The following is an 18,798-nucleotide window of genomic DNA, read 5'->3' as shown; positions in this document are numbered from 1 at the left end:
TCAGGGATCTCCAAACCAAGGCCCTCCAGCCGTTGCTGAACTACATGTCCCATAAGGCATTGTAAAACTGTGACATTCACAGACATGACTAGGCCTGATAGGAATTTTAGTTCCGGTGTTGTGACGAGAAAGGTCACCTGTCGAATAATGCCCACCCTGTACTGCGCAGGCGCATTGCTTGCGCAGTACGGAGCACAGCGGAGCTGGCAAAATTCTCCGAACATGAACAGCTGTTGATCAGCTGTACACAGCGCCTGTACCACATGCCGTTGCACGCTCCCGATGCTCGTGCAACTCTGCAAGGGGCGGGTGTATTATTCATTGAACTCTGCAAGGGGCGGATGCATACAGAAGAGGCCGTATTGTATCATGGGCAGAGCTCATACGATGGTGGCGGCTGTATTATTGAGAAGCCTGTGTAGTTTATTGAGAAATCCACCCCCAATTTATCAGCTCAGCCCATCATTATTAAATATGGCCTCTTCTGTAGGCATCTGTCCCTCACACGCTTTAATCAACATTATATACGCCCTTTGCAGAGGTCATACGAGCATCGGGAGCGAGTGGCACAAAGTCGTCTGCTGTGCGCAGGCACCATGTACAGATGTTCATGATCGGAGCCTTTCGGCGGCTCCGTAGTGCTTCGTACTGCGCAAGTGCTGCGCCTGCACAGTACATTATTTGACGGGGGACCTTTCTCGTCACAACACCGGAACAATTGGAGGGCCATCGTTTGGAAACCCCTGCTAGATGTTGCCAGGGCTTCCTTGAGCAGTAGACAATTTCTTTACATCATAAAAAAACAACAAGAAGTCGCTTCTAAGTGCAGTATTCCAACAGTTTAATACACATACGGTTAAAAACACTTACAAGATCTAGCCTATAAATAGGCTTGTCAACATAATATTCCTGGCTCATGGCTCACAGACTCTACAATGCTAAGCCGACCAGCAGCTGCTGAAGGAGCGGAGAATGAGGGTACAAGATGGCCACCACACTTCCGGTACGTGTGTTCCGGGTGGCGCACATGTGTTCCACTGTGGTTCCCGAAGTGTGGCAGCTATCTTGTCTTCACATCAGGCGGGGCAGTAATGTGTTTTGGAGCATGTGCAGTAGCTCCTTCCCTAGACCTATGCCCAATATGAATAAGCAGCTCATAAGGAGCATGGAGGAGGACAAAGGGGAGGAGAAATCACTAAGATAGGCGTGGATGAACGGTGCAAAATACTAGCAAGCATACTTAGTATAAAGAATGGCTTCATATAACATTCTATATGGGAGCTAGACTGCCCATTGAAGCCTAGAGCATATATATATAATCGTGATTAAGGCATATATAATCAGAGCAAGCAATAAAACAACAGTATTAAAAGTACCCCCAGCAGTATCAGCCATCAGTACCAGCCAGCAGTGCCAACAAGCAGTACCTATCAGCAGTACCAGCCAACAGTGCCAGCCAGCAGTATTTGCCAGTACTTGCCAGCAGTACCCACTAGCAGTACAAGCCAGCAGTACCCACCAGCAATACCAGCCAGACGTGCCAGTAAGAAGTACCAGCCAGCAGTAGCCGCCAGCAGTACCAGCCAGCAGGACCCACCAGCAGTAAAAGCCAGCAGCACCAGCCCTGGATGACAGCCAAGAGCAGCCACCAGCCATACACGCCTGGGGGACAGCCGCCGCCAGCCATACCTGCAAGTATCCTGAGGAAGAAGTGACAAATGAGGTCAGTTGAGGTGCAGGTAAACTGCAGCACATCAGTGTGAAAGCAGCCTTAGGCCCCTTTCACAGGATCGGGTAAAGAAGAGAACCTTCTGTCACGTACCTGATATAGACCAAACTGATGGGAGGGCTCCCCCTTAAACCTCCTGTTCTGTTTTTCCCTGAGATTGATAATAGGGTAGGACAGACACTGGTACTGGAACTCAGAGTCAGCTTATCTACTCTGTGCCTAGTCCCTAGTATATAATCTGTCACGCAACTGGACCTCTAACTACCAGAAGTGGCCGCCTGATTCCTAACCTAGAACTATATGCTAGCCTATGCTGGTTATTGGGCCTAAGCCAAACTAGATATAGACTCCCAGACCAGAAGGGACAGGGTTAACTAGACTAACAGGAGCTGCATATAAACTTGATTGCACTAAATAGGTCCTGCTAATATACAGCAACCTGGTATAGTGCACAGTTAACAAGGCAACAGATATACAGTACGTCTGTCAATAATCTATTTACAACATATACATATATATTTATCTATACTCAGAGTTATGGGCAACAATAATGCAACAATAATACATTATTAAACATAGACGCAATTCCCAAATAACCCCTGCTTCTGGCCTGGAATAGCAAAAGTTGTTCCATGGGCACATCTCAGCTCCTCTCTCTCATCTTCTCTCTCTTCCCACATCCTCCTTCTGGGATTCCTAACCCAGACACACAGGGACAGGAAGTGATGTACATATAGTAAATAATCTCTGTGAACAGCATAGCCACTTACAGACAGTAGAGGGCAGCAGATCCCTACATGTGTATGCAAAATGTACTCAGAGTATATGTAAAGAATACTATTGCAGCTCTGAACAGAAATATGATGTCCATTGTTATTTTTCATATATAAAGGTACATAAAAGAACCCATCCATTATTCAAATAGCAATTTGAATCCTAACTGGAGTTCCCCTGTTTTTTTATACATGATGTGCATGCGCCTGGAGCCTTTGGATGTATGACAAAGCAGAGGCCTACAAAGTTGACCTTTTTGGGGTGGGTGGCAGGGGATCATTGTGAGAAGGGACTGTAGATCCCATACTAATAGAAATGGAACCACACAGTGCTGATTCTAGGCAGGTGCGTGGGGTGCAGTGCACCCACGCGCCACAGAGGTGGGGGCACTGAAGCGCCAGAGTGCTCCCCTCCCTCCTACTCCTCTCCTTGTCCGTGTCCAGAGGCGGCTCTCTCCGCCGGTCTCTGCCGCTGCCACTGTGTTTCCTGCCCAAGTCCGTCCCCCCTCCCTCCTCCTGTCAGAGAAGGAGAGCAAAGAAGTGGTTGTCTCTGTGTGAAGAGAGACCAGACATACAGAGACGTCGCTGGGGGGGGCGGTCCGTGCCTGACGTGTTCTCCTTGTTCGTGTTAGGGGACCATCTCTGTGTTTGAGTCGTTGCCATAGAAACATTTGTAATGGGGAGGAGTTGGTAAGATGACCACGCCCATGTGGGGGCGCCAGAAATATTTCTGCACCCAGGCGTCTGTGACCTTAGGATCGGCCCTGGAACCCCATGGGTCTGTAAGGCTGTGCCTGTTTCAAATCTCTGTTGGTTTCTTGCTATACATTGGGGTAGATTCAGAGAGAATTTACACTGGCGTATCCATAGATACGCCGCATAAATTCAAATCTGTGCCGGCGTATCTTCTTTCTGTATTCAGAAAGCAAGATACGCCGACATTAGCCTAAAGATACGACTGGCATAAGTCTCTTACGCCGTCGTATCTTAGGGTGCATTCTCACGCTGGCCGCTAGGTGGCGCTCCCGTCGTTTTCAGCGTAGAGTATGCAAATTACCTAGTTACGCCGATTCACAAACGTACGTGCGCCCGGCGGTAGTTTTTTATGTCGTTTGCGTAAGTCGTTTTCGTCGTAACGTTGCTCCTGCTATTAGGTGGCGCAGCCAATGTTAAATATGGATGTCGTTCCCGCTTCGAAATTTTAATTGTTTGCGTCGTTTGCGTAAGTCGTTCGCGAATAGGGCTGGACGTAATTTACGTTCACGTCGAAACCAATACGTCGTTACGGCGTACTTGAGAGCAATGCATACTGGGATATGTACACGGACGGCGCATGCGCCGTTCGTAAAACACGTAAATCACGTCAGGTCATAACACATTAGCATAAAACACGTCCCCTCCCACATTTGAATTACGCGGGCTTACGTCGGCCCCATTTACGCTACGCCGCCGCAACTTACGGAGCAAGTGCTTTGTGAATACAGCACTTGCTCCTGTAAGTTGCTGAGGCGTAGCGTAAATACAATACGCTGGGCCGCCGTAACTTAAAGTGCAGCTACGTGAATCTACCCCATTGAAAGTAAATGCACTGATCCAATTATCTCTGTAGCTTTATCGTTGTAAAGTGAGAAGGCTTTACATATTCTTTTCCTGTCTCTAATAATTGTTCCCTATAAAGCTGTCAAAAAACATGACAAAATTGCCTTGTAACTGAACACATCACAGGGAAATATCAGGGATATGGATAATCTGTATGTAACCAGATACACGGCTGCTGGGTCTAAATATACTTCCAATTACAAAGCATTATTGGTAAAGGGAAAAAAGAGACACAGAAGCTTTTCTTTCACTGCAGTGCCAGAAGAGGCTGGAAATAGTGCCGCGTTATACAGAAATAAACTCAGGCCCATCCGCAGGTTGAGACTGAGGAAAGTTTTATTGCTTGCAGTTGTCCTTAGATGTTCAGCTTCCATAGATGTATTTCCTTAGCAACTAGAAGCATACAGATAGACTGATGTCAGAGTCTGCTACATCGCACTTCACGAGCCGCAATCAAATCTGATGAATCACTGATCATCAGCCTTTGATTCACCTAAATATTTACATCTAGAACCATCTTTTCTGCAGGGAATTAAAATGATTTAGGGTCCAATCACACCAATACCCACATGTTTTAGTGCATTGAGATGCATTGAAGACCATTTAACTGCTTTGATACTGGGCACTTGCACCCATTTCCTGTCCAGGCATGACAATTGTGTGGTCATGCAACACTGTACCCAAACTACATTTCTGTCATTTTTTTTAGACAGATTTTTTTTGGTGGTATTTAATCACCACTGGGTTTTTTTTTTTCTGTTGGGGCTGCACTGATCATCTGGTCACTGATAATCAGTGCCCTGATGATCTGTGCAGATATCCCCTATGAGGAAATGCCGCTGATCAGCTCTCCTCTCCTCACATGCAATGCTGTATCCTGGCCTAGGCCAACAAGGCCCAGGCCTAGGGCAGCACTTTGCAGGGGAGCAGCACGGACAGTGTCCCCGCTGGCTTGCGCTACACTGTTAGGCAAATTAGTTTAGCACCCCCATAAATCGGCCGCACTGCTTCCAGTATGTGGGTGGTTGGCATTCTGCAACTGTGGGGGGGGGGGGGGGCGTCGCTTCAATTTTTTTACCATCCCTGTCCCATTGCAGAGATTTCCCTTCACTTTCTGTCCCATAGCCAAACAGGAAGTAAGAGGAAATCTATGCAAATTAAGAGAATCCATTGCCCCCCCCCCCCCAGGCCATCAGAACTAGTGTCCCCACTAGATAATTTCAGGGTGGGTCTTAAACCGCAAGGGGTGTGGCCTTGATAGGAAGGGGTGGGCATTTTTAAATTAGAGGGTGCATGAGTTTAGTCAGGCCTAGGGCAGCACAAAACATCCCTGCTCACATGCATTTCCTTGTTTACATGTGATCAGCTTTGATTAGACACAGTTGATCACATGGGTAAAGAGCTTTGTCATTGGCTCTTTACCGAAATTACTGATGCGCCGTGTCCCAGGAACACAGTGCACCACCAATTACCATGATATGTAACCCCCACGAGCACATAAGCGGGGCGACAGTGGGACAACGTCAAATGACATCGTCCCAGAATGAGAGAGCCACCTTGCACCCGTCATTTTGCAATATGAGGTTTTCAATGAACCTCAATACAGGTCAGTGCAATGCATAGTAGGCATGCAAGAGTGCTTCCGATTGGCCAATTATTGACTCCAAATTGCTCAAGTTCCCACCCTGCTTCTTCTTGGATAGGGCAACAATTCACTTGTAGGAGGATGTAGTTTAGCCTCCCTGCAAGGGAGGCACTGTTTAGCGGCCACCATGCAGGGATGCAGGGAAAGTGGAGGATAAGGGGGAAACTGAGTTCAGCTTTCCTACGCGAATCGCCGTACCTGTACGGAAGCTCGTGCAGGCGCAGTTGCGGGCGTGTGCTGCCACGGCACGCTCTCGCTCCCGGTGCATGCTGTGGTAGGGTGCCCGCGTGTCGGGCAGACTCGATGTCCGCCAGCTACCGTGATCGCCTAGTAGAGAGGCGGAACGGGGATCTGCCAGTGTAAACAAGGTGGATCCCCGTTCTGACATGGGACATGTCAGAGATCTACTGTTCCTATTGATGGGGAACAGTGATCTCTGTCATGTTCCAATGAGCCCATCCCCTCTACAGTTAGAACACGCCTAGGGAACACACTTAACCCCTTGATCGCTCCCTAGTGTTAACCCCTTCTCTGCCAGTGTCATTTTTACATTGATCAGTGCATTTTATAGCTCTGATTAATGTTATAATGTCACTGGTCCCCTAAAAATGTAATTTGGGGTCAGATTTGTCTGCCGCAATCTCGCAGTTCCGCTAAAACATGCAGAACGGCGCCATTACTAGTAAAACCAATAAAAAATAAATAAAAGTCCCTAAATCTATTGCATAGTTTGTAGACGCGATAACTTTTGCGCAAACCAATCAATATACGCCTATTGAGTTTTTTTTTTTACCAAAAATACGTAGAAGAATATATATCGGCTTAAACTGTTTTTTTATATTTTTAGATATGAATTATAGCAAGAAGTATAAAATAATTTTCTTTTTTCAAAATTGCCGTTTTTTGTTTAGAGTGCAAAAAATAAGAACTGCAGAGGTGATCAAATACAGTACCACCAAAAGAAAACTTGTGAGCTTGTGAGTAAAAAAAGGACGTCAATTTTGTTTGGGTACAGCGTCGCACGCAATTGTCAATTAAAGCGAGGCAGTGCCGTATCGCAAAAAAATTGTCTGGTCATGAAGGGGGCAAATCCTTCCGGGGCTGAATTGGTTATTTTTTTTGCATTTTCTGCATTGCTGTCTGCCAAGTTCTATTTTTGTCCAAGGAGTCGGCCAAGTAGCTATTGCGTTTCCCTAAGGCCGCGTACACATGACCGGTCCAAACAGATGAAAACGGACTGAAGTTCAGTTTCATCGGTCCAAACTGACTGTGTGTATGGCCCATCGGACTTTTGTTCTTCAGACCAAAGTTTTAGAACTTGCTTTAAAATCGAACTGATGGACGGCTGACCGATAGGTCAAAACCGATGGTTAGGACACAAAAGCATCGGTTCAAAACCCGCGCATGCTCAAAATCAAGTCGACGCATGCTTGGAAGCATTGAACTTCGTTTTTTTCAGCATGTCGTGTGTTTTACGTCACCGCGTTCTGACACGATCGGTGCTTGAACTGATGGTGTGTACGCACATCAGACCATCAGTCTGATTCAGCGGTGAACCGATGAAAACGGTATTTATTTGCACTCTTATTCAGTTCACTGTTTTATTCATCCATCATTGTTGTATATCAGTTATGTCCAGTCATTAATTTTGATTGGAGCATAAAACCATCCTGCGATTTCTTCTGCGACTGCATATATTATTATCTTTACGTTGTGATTTTATTTATGCACCTGAGTCACCTTATCTGCACTGTTTGCACATTCATTCAGTTCACCTTTGAATGCACCTTATCTTAGCATTTATAGCGATTTTATCTTTCAGTCAGTTTTTTTGCATATTTGCACATTCATTTATCAATTATACTATTTTGGTTATTTATACATTTTACCACTTACACCATTCTCTGCTATTGGAGCGCAACACAATCTCTCGATTTTTTCCATGTCTCACTGTGGGTAGTGGTTGGCCCAAACAGTAGTGGCCGCACCTTTACCCTCTGCACACATAGGGCCAGATTCACAGAAGAGATACGACGGCGTATCTCCTGATACGCCGTCGTATCTCTGTGTTACGGCCGTCCTAACTATGCGGCTGATTCATAGAATCAGTTACGCATAGCTATCCCTAAGATCCGACAGGTCTTAAGGATGCAATTCTAGGCCGACCGCTAGGTGGCAAGGCCATTGCGGTCGGCGTAGAATATGCAAATGACTAGTTACGGCGATCCACGAAGATCCGCGCGTTCGTCGCAATCCCGTACGTCGTCGCTAGTCATTTTTACCCGTCGCAAAGTTACACCTGCTTTAACATGGCTTATCTTTAGATCAGCCATGTTAAAGTATGGCCATCGTTCCCGCGTCGAATTTCTAAAAAAAAATTTGCGTAAGACGTCCGGGAATACGAAACGCCGTAACGCACGTCGCATTTAAAAAAAACGTTGGGGCGCCGTAATTTCGCGCAATGCACGTCGGGAAATTTCCTAACGGAGCATGCGCAGAACGTTCGGCGCGGGAACGCGCCTAATTTAAATGGTGCCCGCCCCATTTGAATTAGGCGGGCTTGCGCCGAGCAGAATTACGTTACACCGCCGCAAGTTTACAGGTAAGAGCTTTGAGAATCAGGCACTTACGCTGTAAACCTGCGGCGGTGTAACGTAAATGGGATACGTTACGCTGCCACATTTCTTTCTGAATCTGGCCCATAGTTTGCTCTGTAGCGCAGGAATAACTACTTTACCCAATCAATATACCCTTATTGGGATTTTTTAACCAAAAACACTTAGCAGAATACATATTGGACTAAACTGGTGAAGAAATTTGATTTTCTACATATTTTATTGGAGATGTTTTCTAGCAGAAATCAAAAAATATTTTATTTATTTTTCAAAATTATCGGTCTTTTTTTTGTTTCTAGCGCAAAAAAATAAATACCGCAGAGGTGATCAAATACCACAAAAAAAAAGCTCTATTTGTGGGAAAAAAAGAACATACATTTTATTTGGGTACAGCATCACACGACCGCGCAATTGTCAGTTTAAAGCAACGCAGTGCGGTATCGCAAAAAAATGGTCAGGACGGGGTAAACCTTTCGGAGGTCAAATGGTTAATGGAACTGTTCTGAGAAGTAGCTGCAAAGAGAAGAATGTCCTCACATTCCTGTTAGGGTTCTGGAGTATTCCACAGCTACCCTAAGCCCAATCAAGTTACTCAGCAATAAACTTAATAAAAAGGCAAGCCCTAGACTTTTTACTGGGCCAGAGGACTGAATGCTGCTATTCGCCTGGCTACTGCTACACAGAGGGAAAATAATCTGTGACACAAATTCAGTGGCTCCTGTGGTGATAGCACTACATTTATAAAGCTTAAAGCGGAGTTCCACCCAAAAGTGGAACTTCCGCTTTAACTACTAGCCGACCAGCTACCGTCATTATACGGCGGCAGGTCGGCTCTCCTGGGCGAGAGCCCGTAGCTATATGGCGGCTCTTTGAGTGGCCACTAGGGGCGCGTGCGCGCTGCCCCCTGCTCGCCCCCGACTCCCGTGCGTGTGCCCGGCGGGCTCGATCGCCGCCGGGCACCCGCGATTGCTCGTTACAGAGCGGGGACCGGGAGCTGTGTAAACACACAGCTCTCGGTCCTGTCAGCGGGGGAAAAATATATTAATAAAAATGCCATAAAAATACCCCCTATTTTGTAAACGCTATAACTTTTGCGCAAACCAATCAATAAACGCTTATTGTGATTTTTTTTTACGAAAAATATGTAGAAGAATACGTATCGGCCTAAACTGAGAAAAAAAAAAAGTTTTTTTATATATTTTTGGGGGATATTTATTACAGCAAAAAGTAAAAAATATTCATTTTTTTCAAAATTGTCGCTCTATATTTGCTTATAGCGCAAAAAATAAAAAACGCAGAGGTGATCAAATACCACCAAAAGAAAGCTCTATTTGTGGGAAAAAAAGGACGCCAATTTTGTTTGGGAGCCACGTCGCACGACTGCGCAATTGTCAGTTAAAGCGGCGCAGTCCCGAATCGCAAAAAGTGCTCTGGTCTTTGGGCAGCAATATGGTCTGGGGGTTAAGTGGTTAAGCACTCCTCACCCCCTTACATGCCACATTTGGCATGTCATTTTTATGGGGGGGGGGAGTTGGGGCTTCAGTAGGAGTGGGACTTCCTGTCCCACTTCCTCCTTCCGCCCAGGCACCGCCTTGGCGACTTCTCTTCTCGCATTAGGTGGCCCCTCCCTTTAGGTGATCTCCAGGGACACGTGACACTTTTTGTAGCTGCTGACTTTTAATAAACCTAAAAAAAGACTGAAACTCCGCTTTAATAGTCCAATATTTGCAAATGCAACTGAGTCAGAGCAGTGACTCAGCCCTCCTCTCTCCTTCCTACTTCAGGAATTTCTAAATTTAAGGAGGCAGCCTAAAGGCTTGTTCTGCTCTCTCTTTAGAAAACCAGAAGTGTTTCTGAGTCATTCATGAATTCTATAATATCCATTTATACATAAAACAAAGATTTGGTACTATTTATTCTACACAGTAAGGTGTGTTATTTAACCGGTTCCCGATCGGCGCACGACGATAGAATGGCACTGCTGCGCAAATAGGCGTACAGGTGCGCCCCCATTAATTTGCGAGCCGCGTGGTCGCATGTCCCCCCGATGCGCTCACGACCCTGCCCTGAGATCCGCGCCCGCGCCCACAGGACCCGCGGACCCGATCGCCGTCGTTGTCCCGCGATCGGGTCACAGAGCTGAAAAACGGGGAGATGTTAGTGTAAACACAACATCTCCCCGTTCTGCCTAGGGGACACTGTCACTGATCGTGTTCCCTGTCATTGGGGACAACGATCAGTGATGTGTCACCACAAATCACGCCCCCTAAGGCCGGGTACTCACGACCAAACATTGTTCGCTGGAAAATGTCCGACGGGCTGTTTCCGGCGTACAAGGCTGTTTTGTCATTTGGCCCGCTGGCTTGTACACACCAGCGGACCATATTTCCCGGCGGACCAGAACGCGTGCACGTAATCCACGTTTGACGTCACTATAAAGGGAAAGGCCAAAGTCAATGGCGACGCCCTCTGTTCCGCTTTTGCTAGTTACGGCTTTGCTCGTGTTAGTGAAGGTTTGGTTAGAGCTGATTCGCGCTTCTCGGTCTCCATGCTTTAGCAGGTAGTATTTTCTGGTTCAGTGCGTGTGCTTGTGGGTACGTAGTTGGCATTCGGGTACAGGCGTGCAGTTCGTTCTGCTTTGCAGTTTCGTACTGTGTGTTCGTATCTGTGTGTCGTGTCGCCTCCGCCCCCAGAAACAGGGGGCGGAGGCGTTTCTGGACCAAGAATTGGTTGCGCCAGCGTCACCAGTTCTCACATATGCCTCTGCTTAGGGAAATCCAGGAGAATAATCCTAATGACTATAGGAATTTTCTCCGCATGACGGACCCCGTATTCAACAGTCTGCTGGAACTTCTGTCCCCCTATATCACGAGGCAGGACACTGTGATGCGCCAAGCCATCACGGCCGAGCAGAGGCTTATTGCCACGTTGCGGTACCTGGCGACTGGGAGGAGCCTGCAGGACCTCAAGTTCTCGACAGGCATCTCTCCGCAGGCGCTTGGGGTCATCATACCGGACACGTGTGCTGCCATCATCAAAGTTCTGCAGGAGGAGTATATTAAGGTAAGTTACCTCATTTTAACCTCACAATGTGTCTTTAATAATGTTGGCAACTAACTTTTTTTTTTATTTCCCAGATATGCTGTGTGTTTAACTAACGTTCCCTTTTCTCCCTATGCATGTTGATATCAGCTTTACATGTTCTTTTTATTTTGGCCTACCTGCATATTTGGATCTTACCCAATATTAACCTGTCCAGCATGCTATCTTCGGGCCAACCCCCACCTTGCCACTTTATTAGAATTTTTTTTATTTTTTTTTAAAACAGTTTAAACACCCCCCACCCCCCTTCAAAGTGTTTTTGTCCCCATCAGAGGGCTGTGGAGTCTCTTATTAATTAAGTGGGCCTATCTATTTGTGCCCCGAAATTCTCCCTTCATAATTTAAAAATGCTATTTTAAAAATGTAAAGTTGCACAAGGATGCTTGTAGGATTATATTTGCAATGTTTATGTGCCAAAGTACTAAATCTATTTTTTTGTTTGTCCCCACAGCTACCCTCCACACCACAGGAATGGCAGTCTGTGGCTTCCCAATTTGCCCAGCGGTGGGATTTTCCTAACTGCGGTGGAGCAATAGATGGGAAACACGTCCGCATTGTGCCCCCACCCCACTCGGGGTCCTACTATTATAATTACAAGGGTTATCATAGTATTGTGTTGATGGCGGTGGTGTCGGCACAGTATGAGTTTCTATATGTGGACGTGGGGAAGAATGGCCGGATGTCAGATGGGGGAGTGTTCTCACGGACTGATTTCTATGATCGTCTCCAAACTGGTGGTCTGGCATTGCCACCAGATGAAGATAATGTGGAAGGACTTCCGTTTGTGTTCCTAGCGGACGAGGCTTTCGGGCTTGGACCTCACCTAATGCGGCCTTTTCCCCAGAGGACCCTCACCTTAGAGAGGAAGGTGTTCAATTTTCGGTTGTCCAGGGCTCGGAGGGTAGTCGAGAATGCCTTTGGGATCCTCACCAACCGGTTCCGCCTGTTCCTGACATCGATACATTTGGCGGAATATAAATTGAACACCATTATATTTGCCTGCTGCATTTTGCACAATTTTCTACGCAGGCACTCCCAGACGTACCTAGCCCCCATGGGCTCTGAGGCAGGACTACCCTCAGAGAACATTCCTGGCCTGGACACTGGTCGCGCTGGCTTGGCCCCCCAATCTGCTCGTGAGGTACGCGACAAATATGTTGAGTACTTCATGGGTGGGGGGGCCATTGCTATGCCAGATCATATTTCTTTCTAATTCGGCCCCCAAAAGAAAGGAATATTCTCAGAACTAATAAATAATTAGACCATTGGACTTTATACAGTTGTTTGTCATTACTGCTTTTTCTCTATTTTTCTGTCTTCCAGGTTCTCTCCAAAAATAGTGCACTTCTAGTGCAAAATTTACTTACTCAGATGTATTAACTAACCACATTTGCACATTATTCACTCATCTACAAACTGGGTATTCAGTCTAGAAATAAGAAGCCACTCATTTTTCAGCTTTTGATGTCACAATTTTTTTTTTTTTTTTTTATTCCTTATTCCCCAAAAAATGCTTCATTTTTGGATTCAAACATTTTTTAGTAATTTTGTTGTGTAAATATTTGGTTTTAATTTTTTCTTTGTTTTTCTTTATTGACAGTGATTATCAAGAATACTGATCGAAACACAATGTAATAATTATTTCAGTGAAAATATACCCCAGAATTTTCTGGCTTGTCTCCTATATATCTATCTATATATATCTATATCTATCTATCTATCTATCTATCTATCTATCTATCTATCTATCTATCTATCTATCTATATATATATATATATATATATATATATATATATATATATATATATACATACACACTTCTAAACGTATATTTTTACTACTTTTGACCAAAATTCAAGGTTTTATTTAGTTTGGTTTTCAGTAACCCAGAATAATTTATGTTTCAAATTTTTGGGGTGTTTTTTAAAATATTTTTGACATATTTTTTTTCAGATTTGCTTGTTTTTTTAAAGAAATTTATTTACATTTAAACATTTTTGGGTAGTGTTTTTCTACAAAACATTTTTGTGCTTTGGATTTTGTATTGTATATTTTTTATTTCTAAATTTTAACACAACCAAATTTTTTTTTTTTTTTTAAGCAAATTATTGTACTTATTTCTTTAGGTGATATTTATTGTTCGTTTTGTGATCTGAAACTGTAAACATTTACAACCAAAACAAGATCAACACCACAATTTTTTTTTTTATAAAAACAGCAGTCAGTCATGGATGGTGTGCTTTCACACTGGAACACGCCAAAATTTCAAAATGCACACATTCAGTGAAAAATCGCCAAATGTCATTGGTTAAACAGACAAATGGCCACATGTGCTATCTGACATCATGGGTGATCAATGTCTGTGTTTTGTGGGAGCAAACCCTTCTTCCTCTCAACTACTTGAGGATCGAGGAGGGGTTTGTACCCACAAAGCACAGACAATAGATAGTCTGTGATGGCAGATAGCACATATTGGCACACTGTGTGTGCATTTTGAAATTTTGGCGTATTGTAAAGTACAAAAATTAAAAATGGTTTTGTGGGCGGGGGATGGGCGGGGGATGGGCTTTTGTGTTTCAGTCTTTGACACGGCCCATCATGTCAATGATATTTTTGAAATTCTGTTCGATGACTATCATCCTTTGGCGCATGTTGTCCATTTCCGTGCTGCACTCTGAAATGACATTTCGAACATTCTGCTCCATGACGACCATCCTTTCCCGCATATTGTCCATTTCCGTGCTGCACTCCATTACTTGCTGTACAATTATTGAAGCACTTGCACGTGAAAAATGTGCTACACCATCTTCATCCCCTAAAAACAAACAAATTGGCATTCAAAATATGTAAAGAGTTTCCGGCCTATCTGCATATCTTTGGCCCTATTAATGTTGGGGTGACACTGACCTGATGGCCTGATAATTTCCACATCCACAATTTCACAATCTTCTATGACTCCTCCTTCTTCCACCACCTCCCCCTCATCATCCACGACTCCTCCATCTTCTTCCAGAACTCCTTCTTTATCCATCGATACCCCTTCAAAATCACGCAATTCTGCTTCGTCCAGTTCCGCCTCATCTTCACCGAATTCTAAATCCAAAGTTAAGTCTTCCTCCTCTCTTCCTTCCACATCCTCCTCTCTTCCTTCCACATCCTCCTCTCTTCCTTCCACATCCTCCTCTCTTCCTTCCACATCCTCCTCTCTTCCTTCCACAGCCTCCTCCTCCTCCACATGTGGAGGTGTTTGATTTTGTGGGTGTCTGGCCCTCTCTGCCTCCTCCAATTGCTGGCGTCTTCTTTCCCCTATAAGAAATAATCAAAAACAAAAGGTATACTCATCAGCACACTGATATTGTATATCATAAATCGCACACATTGCATAGACGATACATTTATGATGATTTTTGTTTGTTTCTTCTTTCAGCAATCCTACATTTTTGGCGTAGTTCTAGGCCAAGCTCTGATCCTGCCCCTTTTTTGCAAAGAAGTGACACACATGGATGTCCCCCCAAAACATTAATTCTCGTCGACCCTCCAAATAAATATCCTTTGATTGTTGAGACACAGGTGCTTTGCATTTCCAGATGTTAAAACATCAGCTTTCTTTGCATTTTTGAGAATGAATCTTGTTTGCCTGTCACATTCACTCAATTTAATTTCTGTGATTTTGCTATTCAACAATGTTTGCAAACAAAGTTTGGGGCCAGTCAGCCATGTCCAGGTGTGTTGTTCCTGGACTAACCTCGCATTTCTGCGAAACAATGTCATATTACGCGTGTTACTATTTCACAATATTTGGTAAAGGTTGTTATTTGACATAAACACAATACAGTATCTACACGTGTTCAAAAGTACAAGCAGGCCAAGCAAAACATTATTGCAGACATTCCCCCCCCCCCCTTAAATAATATGGACTTACTTTTACGCAGAATTTTGAGGATCTTCTTCATGTGATGTGGCTCCCTCAATTTTAAATCGGACCAACGCTTCCGGAGTTGCTCCTTGGACCTGGTGACACCAAACATTCTCCTCATTCTCCTTGCCACCTTGTCCATTATGTGTGACTTTCTACGGTTCGGTGTTTTGTAGGGCCCACATTCACCATCATAATCCTTCCTCCTCATGATGTAAACCAACTCCACCATTTCTTCAAACGCCATATTAGTGGCTTTATATCTTTTAGGCCTGGATCGGGACGATCCTGCCTCTGTCCCTTCACTTGCGCCATGAGAGCTCCGTGCCTGCTCGTGTGACATCGCCATCTTTCCTTCCCACAGAGATTAGGGGCGTGGAAACGAGGAAATGTCCCGTCATGGGCGTAGATGAGGGCGGGGATTCTTGCATATGCGGAGTGTCGCGAATGCCAACAACGTATTGACGTAGGTTACGCGGAGAATATTCGCGTGATTCCAGAACCTACACAGTTAACGCCATATTTACATTTTCAATTGATTAGGGGCATGGCAAAGGTGACGAGGGCGGCGTTTCATACATACGCGGAGTGGATAAAAGGCGCATGACGTGATTACGTAGGTTACGTGGTAATTCATCGAGCGTGACAAACGAGGATTTTGAGAGAGGAAGGTAAGAAATTTAAACATGGGATCAGCAGCGGGCTATAAAATGGAGAGCCATGGGATGGGGGTTGGGTCTGTTGGTTGCACAGTTTTATTAAGCTATTATGTCTCTTGGATACCAGAATGTGATTTTCGTACCCAAATGCTTTTGTAGACATCACAAAATATAGATGTCAAAAATGCTGTAACTCATTACCAATTATGTAGGGTGTATTCAGATCAGGCCAAGTATTGTTCTGTGTTGGTTGGACAGAGGTCATTAGGAAGTTTCTTTCATGTAATCAATGCTGAGGGGCAGGATATCTACACATGCAATAGTGCCTTGATGAATGCTGTCATTTTTAATGATTGTGTATGGTTCTAGATTTTACTTATTTACTGCAATGGAACCAAAGGGGCGGCATCTATTAAAACAATGTTAGCTACAACCAATGGGGCAGAGCTGGCCAGCATTTTGTAAACAAGAGACACTGTGTTTTTATTTCTATATAGGTCCTACTTTTTTCGCGAAATATTCGATCAATGTAAATGCTGAGCCTTTTTTTAATCGTATTTTTTTTTTCTTTTTATTTTTGTAATCTAGAATAAAATTACAACACTAAAAAATTGAGAATGGATCTACTGCAGACCCAAGAGATTATCCAGCACTTGCTGGATAAATTTAGAGAAATGCCCATCCTGTGGGATTCAAAGCAGGACCATTACCACAACAAGGACATACGAGCGGCAGCACTTGAACAGCTAGCAGCATACATGAGAACATGGGTGCCAGAATGCAGTGCCAACATGGTGAAGGATAAACTTGCCAACCTCAGGGGCACATATAGGAGAGGGTACAAAGCTCACCAAAAGCAGCTAAGATCTGGAGCAGCAGCAAGACCACCAAAGGAACCCAAGCTATGGTATTTCAGCCAGATGTCTTTTTTGCGGGATTAACTGGAAGGCAGGCCATCTATGTCAAGTCTGACTCCCAGCCTTCCCTCCACGCTACCTTCCAGCGGGACTTCCCCAGATCACCACAGCCCTGCAGAGTCGGATGAAGAGGGCCTGGCTGACAGAGAGGCAGATCTGCGCCTCTACGATGATGAGGTATAGTAGTTTCATAACTATTTATGGAATAATATTAATTATTGTTTGACTATTGACTTGATATTGGTTAATAAAATACAAGCTGGGAAGAAAAAATCAAAAGTCGTGGGCAAACAAATAGGTGTCAGGGATGACAACTGCAGGGGTCAGAGGGTGAGTCTGTTTTCAAGTTTAAATTAGCGGCAAAAAAGAAGATTCAAGCATGAAAATGTGAGTGATTATATTTATAAATATATTACAACATGTCCCTTTTTTTTACACAGGAAGAAGAGACCAGCCAGGAGGTGGCAGATCCTCTCCTCACTGACAGCCAGGCCGAAGGGGTCAGTGGCAGCCAGGAGGAGGCCGGGCCCAGTGGCGTTCAGCAGCTCCCCAGGACAACCACCACCAGCCAGGCTCCTCCCCTCCATATTAGGCCACCAGGCCGAAAGAATAAATTGGGGGCAGTGGAGGAAGCCAGCCTCCAAATGATTAGGGAGGCGAGTGCCATCATGAGGGCCCCCCTCAACCCCACTGAGGCCTACAGTGCCTCCCTGGCACACGATCTAAACAAAGGCACGGAGGAGCAGAGGCAACTGGCAAAGGGCGTGATCAACCAGGCCCTTTGGTGGATGGAGAGGGAGCTGCTGACCCCAGACACTGGGCTATGTGACCCGGCCCGGCTTGCTCAACACCATACTCCTGCTGCCACATCATCCCCACCTGCAAGGGCCCAGGGAAGACCCGCTGGAAGGCAGCCTGGAAGGAAGGTTGCAAGGAAGAGGAGACGTTGATGCCCTGCCTTCCATTTGATCCCCCACAAATGGCATCTTGTTTGGACTACCACAGCTTGGGTTCCTTTGGTGTTATGTGCTGCTGCTTCAGATTTTATTTTGTGTGCCTCCTGAGGTTAGCTAGTTTAGCCTTCACCATGTTTGAAATGCAAGTTTGCATGTATTTTGCTAGCTGTTCAAGTGCTGCCATTCTGTTTTTGTTCCTTTTTATCATTTGCTAAAATAAAAGCCTTTTTGTTTAATTTAAAAACATGCCTATTGTTTGTAATACTGTAGTGATTATTTTAGGCATCAAACATTACAAACAAATCAAATGTTTCATCTAAAAAATTCACTAACTCATGTGGGGGGGGGGGGGGAATTGGGTGTGCCAACATGGTAGACAATTTAAACAACCTTCAAAATAATCCAGTAAAATATACAAACAAAAGCAAAATCCTAACAATTTGCTAGTAAAAAATTCTAAATGGTGACATAACTATAAACACATAAAAAAAGTGGCAAAGATAAACATTAAACCAAAAACAAAAAAAAATATACATGTGGAGGACCACAAAAAATATGATACGTCGGGCCAATAAAAGATTGCTAAAATCTTACTACATCCCAGGCAACAAATGTCACTTTTCAGTATGGAACAACTCAGTTGAAATAACATGAGCTAAATAACAGATTATTTCTAGCAAGAGAAGAATGAATAAAACGACGGCATCAACTGTTGTTTATTGTGTCGTTTGCTTCAGTGTTCTATTGCTAGAATTAATCTTTCTATTGACGAATGTGCCATATCCCAAACAAACGTGAGTTTTACCTGAACGAGCGCTCCCGTGGCCTCATTTAGTCTGAGCATGCGCGGGGTTTTTGTACGTTGGTTTTGTGTACTCACCACCAA

Source organism: Rana temporaria, chromosome 1 (assembly GCF_905171775.1).
Source record: "Rana temporaria chromosome 1, aRanTem1.1, whole genome shotgun sequence".
Taxonomy (NCBI): Eukaryota; Metazoa; Chordata; class Amphibia; order Anura; family Ranidae; genus Rana; species Rana temporaria.
Note: the sequence above shows the minus strand (reverse complement) of the source record.